This window comes from Aegilops tauschii, chromosome 2 (assembly GCF_002575655.3).
Source record: "Aegilops tauschii subsp. strangulata cultivar AL8/78 chromosome 2, Aet v6.0, whole genome shotgun sequence".
Lineage (NCBI taxonomy): Eukaryota > Viridiplantae > Streptophyta > Magnoliopsida > Poales > Poaceae > Aegilops > Aegilops tauschii.
The window spans coordinates 252,469,498-252,476,264 of NC_053036.3; positions in this window are offsets into that span (position 1 = coordinate 252,469,498).

The window sequence follows — 6,767 nt, forward strand, 5'->3', positions numbered from 1 at the left end:
GAAACTCCATGGAAGTTAATTTTTGGAAATAATAAAAAATCCTGAGCGAAGAAAATACCAGAGGGGGCCCACACCCTGGCCACGAGGGTGGGGGCGCGCACTACCCCCTGGGCACGCCGCCCTGCCTCATGGGCCCCCTAGTGGCCCTCTGGTGCCCATCTTCTGCTATATGAAGCCTTTCGTCCGAAAAAAAATCAGAAGCAAGCTTTCGGGACGAGACTCGGCTGCCACGAGGCGGAACCTTGGCGGAACCAATCTAGGGCTCTGGCGGAGCTGTTCTGCCGGGGACACTTCCCTCCGGGAGGAGGAAATCATCGCCATCGTCATCACCAACGCTCCTCTCATCGGGAGGGGGCCAATCTCCATCAACATCTTCACCAGCACCATCTCCTCTCAAACCCTATTTTATCTCTTGTATCCAATCTTTGTCTCATAGCCTGGGATTGGTATCTATGGGTTGCTAGTAGTGTTGATTACTCCTTGTAGTTGATGCTAGTTGGTTTACTTGGTGGAAGATCATATGTTCAGATCCAATATGGATATTAATACCCCTCTGATTATGAACGTGGATATGCTTTGTGAGTAGTTACGTTTGTTCCTGAGGACATGGGAGAAGTCTTGCTATTAGTAGTCATGTGAATTTGGTATTCGTTCGATATTTTGATGAGATGTATGTTGTCTCTCCTCTAGTGGTGTCATGTGAACGTCGACTACATGACACTTCACCATTGTTTGGGCCTAGAGGAAGGCATTGGGAAGTAATAAGTAGATGATGGGTTGCCAGAGTGACAGAAGCTTAAACCCTAGTTTATGCGTTGCTTCGTAAGGGGCTGATTTGGATTCATATGTTTCATGCTATGGTTAGGTTTACCTTAATACTTCTTTTGTAGTTGCGGATGCTTGCAATAGGACTTAAGCATATGTGGGATGTTTGTCCAAGTAAGGACAGCACCCAAGCACCGGTCCACCCACATATCAAATTATCAAAGTACCGAACACGAATCATATGAACGTGATGAAAACTAGCTTGACGATAATTCCCATGTGTCCTCAGGAGCGTTTTTCTCTATATAAGAGTTTGTCCAGGCTTGTACTTTGCTACAAAAAGGATTGGGCCACCTTGCTGCACCTTATTTACTTTCATTACTTGTTACCCGTTACAAATTATCTTATCATAAAACTATCTGTTACCTATAATTTCAGTGCTTGCAGAGAATACCTTGCTGAAAACCGCTTATCATTCCCTTCTGCTCCTCATTGGGTTCGACACTCTTACTTATCGAAAGGACTATGATAGATCCCCTATACTTTTGGACATCAGGACTCTTTTCTGGCGCCGTTGCTGGGGAGTGAAGCGCCTTTGGTAGGTGGAATTTGGTAAGGAAAATTTTATATAGTGTGCCGAAATTTACTGTCACTTGTTACTATGGAAAGTAATCCTTTGAGGTGCTTGTTCGGGTATCGTCACCTCGACCAGTAGAGCAAAGAGTTGCTCCTCAACCTACTGAACCTACTGAAAATGAAAATGTTCACTTTGAAATTCCTTCGGGTATGATAGAGAAACTGCTAGCTAATCCTTTTGCAGGAGATGGAACATTGCATCCCGATTTACACTTAATCTATGTGGATGAAGTTTGTGGATTATTTAAGCTTGCAGGTATGCCTGATGATGTTATCAAGAAGAAGGTCTTCCCTTTATCTTTGAAGGGAGATGCATTGACATGGTATAGGCTATGTGATGATATGGGATCATGGGACTACAAACGGTTGAAATTGGAATTCCATCAGAAGTTTTATCCTATGCATCTTGTTCATCGTGATCGTAATTATATATATAATTTTTGGCCTCGCGAAGGAGAAAGCATCGCTCAATCTTGGGGGAGGCTTAAGTCAATGTTATATTCATGCCCCAATCATGAGCTCTCAAGAGAGATGATTATTCAAAAAAATTATGCTCGGCTTTCTGACAACAATCGCTCCATGCTCGATACTTCTTGTACTGGTTCCTTTGTGATGAAGACTATTGAATTCAAATGGGATTTATTGGAAAGAATTAAACGCAACTCTGAAGATTGGGATCTCGATGAAGGTAAAGAGTCAGGTATAACACCTAAGTTTGATTGTGTTAAATCTTTTATGGATACCGATGTTTTCCGTAAATTTAGCACTAAATATGGACTTGACTCTGAGATAGTAGCTTCTTTTTGTGAATCTTTTGCTGCTCACGTTGATCTCCCTAAGGAGAAGTGGTTTAAATATAATCCCCCCGTTGAAGTAAAAGTAGTTGCACCTATTAAAGTTGAAGAAAAGACTATCACTTATAATGATCCTATTGTTCCTACTGCTTATGTTGAGAAACCACCCTTTCCTGTTAGGATAAAGGAACATGTGGACATATTTATCATTATTGGCTACCGCTTGAGGACAAGCGAGGTCTAAGCTTGGGGGAGTTGATACGTCCATTTTGCATCATGCTTTTATATCGATATATATTGCATTATGGGCTGTTATTACACATTATGTCACAATACTTATGCCTATTCTCTCTTATTTTACAAGGTTTACATAAAGAGGGAGAATGTCGGCAGCTGGAATTCTGGGCTGGAAAAGGAGCAAATATTAGAGACCTATTCTGCACAACTCTAAAAGTCCTGAAACTCCACGGAAGTTATTTTTGGAAATAATAAAAAATACTGAGCGAAGAAAATAACAGAGGGGGCCCACACCCTGGCCACGAGGGTGCGGGGGCGCGCCCTACCCCCCTGGGAGCGCCCCCTGCCTCGTGGGCCCCCTGGTGGCCCTCCGGTGCCCATCTTCTGCTATATGAAGTCTTTCGTCCGAGAAAAAATCAGAAGCAAGCTTTTGGGACGAGACTCCGCCGCCACGAGGCGGAACCAATCTAGGGCTCTGGCGGGGCTGTTCTGCCAGGGATACTTCCCTTTGGGAGGGGGAAATCATCGCCATCATCATCACCAACGCTCCTCTCATCGGGAGCGGGCCAATCTCCATCAACATCTTCACCAACACCATCTCCTCTCAAACCCTAGTTTATCTCTTGTATCCAATCTTTGTCTCATAACCTAGGATTGGTACCTGTGTGTTGCTAGTAGTGTTGATTACTCCTTGTAGTTGATGCTAGTTGGTTTACTTGGTGGAAGATCATATGTTCAGATCCAATATGCACATTAATACCCCTCTGATTATGAAAATGAATATGCTTTGTGAGTAGTTACGTTTGTTCCTAAGGACATGGGAGAAGTCTTGCTATTAGTAGTCATGTGAATTTGGTATTCGTTCGATATTTTGATGAGATGTATGTTGTCTCTCCTCTAGTGGTCTCATGTGAACGTCGACTACATGACACCTCACCATTGTTTGGGCCTAGAGGAAGGCATTGGGAAGTAATAAGTAGATGATGGGTTGCCAGAGTGACAGAAGCTTAAACCCTAGTTTATGCGTTGCTTCGTAAGGGGCTGATTTGGATTCATATGTTTCATGCTATGGTTAGGTTTACCTTAATACTTCTTTTGTAGTTGCGGATGCTTGCAATAGGACTTAAGCATATGTGGGATGTTTGTCCAAGTAAGGACAGCACCCAAGCACCGGTCCACCCACATATCAAATTATCAAAGTACCGAACACGAATCATATGAACGTGATGAAAACTAGCTTGACGATAATTCCCATGTGTCCTCGGGAGCGCTTTTCTCTATATAAGAGTTTGTCCAGGCTTGTCCTTTGCTACAAAAAGGATTGGGCCACCTTGCTGCACCTTATTTACTTTCATTACTTGTTACCCGTTACAAATTATCTTATCACAAACTATATGTTACCTATAATTTCAGTGCTTGCAGAGAATACCTTGCTGAAAACCGCTTATCATTCCCTTCTGCTCCTCGTTGGGTTTGACACTCTTACTTATTGAAAGGACTACGATAGATCCCCTATACTTGTGGGTCATCACACAACAATTTTGTGTTCTACTCATGCAAATACATCTACGCATAGACCTAGCTTTGATATCACTGATAGGGAACGTTGCATCAAAATCAAAAAAATTCCTACTAAACACCCAAAGATTCAATCTAGGAGATGTATAGCTATGAGAGGGGAGTGTGTCTACATACCCTTGTAGAACAAAAGCGTTAGCATAGTAACACGGTTGATGTAGTCGTACTCTTCACGATCCAATCGCGATCCAATCCGATCTAGTGCCGAACGGACGACACCTTCGAGTTTAGCACATGTATGGCTCGGTGGCGTCCTCTTCTTCTTGATCTAGCAAGTGGGGGAGAGGAGATAGATGAGATTTGAACCAACATGACGGCATGGTGGTGGTGGAAGCGGAACTCCGCCAGGGCTTCGTCAAGTGCGTACCGGTGAAACGTGGGAGGAGTTGGGAGAGGTAACGGGCAAGGGTCAAAGGGGGGCTGCCCCCAATGCCTCCCCACCTTTATATAGGCGTGGAGGGGGCTGGTGGCTTGCCCTCTAAGGCCCTAGGGTCGTTGGTCAAATGGGAGGAAGGAAACCAATCCTTTCCTTCTCCACAGATCGTTATCCCTTTTTTAGAGATCCTGATCTTATCCCTTCGGGATTTGATACTATTCCTTTTAAGGGAGGATCTTGGTGCGCCTAGACCAGGGTTGTGGGGACTTTCCCCACTACCCAACTTCATGTGGGTCCACCAAAGAAGGTGGGTCCCACTCCCGAACCTTATAGAACCTTCCCGGTACAATACCGGAAAGAGTCATACTTTTTCCGGAACCCCGATAAAAACTTTCCATAGATGAATCTTTACCTCCGGACCATTCCAGAGCTCCTCTTGATGTCCCGGATCCCATCTAGGTCTCAGAACAACCTTCGCACTTTCCACTATTATTATCTCAACACTACCCTAACACTACCGAACGTTAAGCATGCGACCCTACAAGTTCGGGAACATGCAGACATGACCGAGACTTCTCTCTGGTCTATAACCAATAGTGGAACATGGATGCCCATTTTGATTCCTACATATTGAATGAAGATCTTTATCAGTTGAATCACGATGTTAAGGATTTAGTCAATCCCGTATGCAATTCTCTTGGTCCAGCGAAATGTTACTTGCCCGAGATTCGATCGTCGGTATCTCCATACCTAGTTCAATCTCGTTACCGGCTAGTCTCTTTACTTGTCCCGTAATACAAGATCCCGTGACTAAACTCATTAGGCACATGAAGCTTCTTATGATGTTGTATTACCGAGAGGGCCCAGAGATATCTCTCCGTCACACCGAGTGACAAACCCCAGTCTCGATCCACACAACCCAACAGACACCTTCAGAGATACCTGTAGATCACCTTTATGATCACCCAGTTATGAAGTGACGTTAGATAGCATACAAGGCATTCCTTCGGTATCCGGGAGTAGCATGATCTCATGCATGGTCGAAGGAACAAATACTTAACATGAAGAAAGCTATAGCAGATAACTAAACGATCTGACGCTAAGCTTACGGTTGGGTCTGTTCATCACATCATTCTCCTAGTGATGTGATCCTGTTATCAAATGACAACTCATGTCCATGGTTAGGAAACCTTAACCATCTTTGATCAACGAGCTAGTCTAGTAGAGGCTTACTAGGGACACAGTGTTGTCTATGTATTCACACATGTATTTAAGTTTCTGGTCAATACAATTCTAGCATGAATAATAAACATTTATAATGAACGGGAAATATGATAATAACCATTTTATTATTGCCTCAAGGGCATATTTCCAACAATAATGGGGGTGCTGCACACTCATTCAGTTGATCGCTTCAGCGCCATTAATAGGGTTTTGCATGTGTTGTAACTAGCCACCTCCACTCTCCGCCGACTGTGTGATCGGACCTAGCAGTCTGCAGGACGGTGTTCTTCCCGCACGCGTGGATACCGTTAGAGGCCGTGCACTTGGGCCGCTCCGGCGAACCTGTTCGAGGGATCCGATCGACTACATGGGAGATCGACGAGGAGGAGATGAATCTGGAGATGCACTGCCCCAACTCTTCTTCCGCTTCACGGCACTACATGTCTAGTGGTAACAACGTGTGATCCATCTCTCGTACATGTTCTTGGATGTTCTGTGGGTAGGAATTTTTAATTTGCAGTCGACGAACCCTACCTTAGATCCCAACACATATATACTTTAAATACATCTACTAATGAAGTCTCTTTGCTTGATTCAAATGGTTTGTTTTCTAAAGATCTAAAATAATTGCAACTAGAGTTCCGGAAGTACACCGGATAGAAACACACTTTGGGATTTGTATCCCAGGCTGATCAGGATGGTTATTAGTTAAACCTTGTGGATATTAAATAGGTACCCAGAGATGGGCAACAAAATGAAGGAGCACCAAAGAACTCATAGAGCATGGGGAAAAAGTCCAAATTCATGAGCTCATGTCTGTAGTAGCAACAGGAGAAAGAAGAAACTAAGATCAATATGCGCGCAATGAGACATTTAGAATCCTGTGACACCCAAAAATTTTATTTGGCTTTATCAAACTTTTATTTGATTTGAGGGAGGTTATTTAAATTTTTCTTCTAAAGGACTCTCCTTCTCAAAAACCTTCTTTTTATGACAAGTATTTTTGCTTGGTTTCATCCAAGACTTGATCTTTGGTCTTGGAGGTTTTTCATCTTGTGTTGACTCAACACCAATGTTTTTCATTGGAAAAGTTTTTGAAAATCTTTTCTTTTTAAAATAGCCCTATGGCTTATGGAGTGATCCTTTCCCCTTCCAAA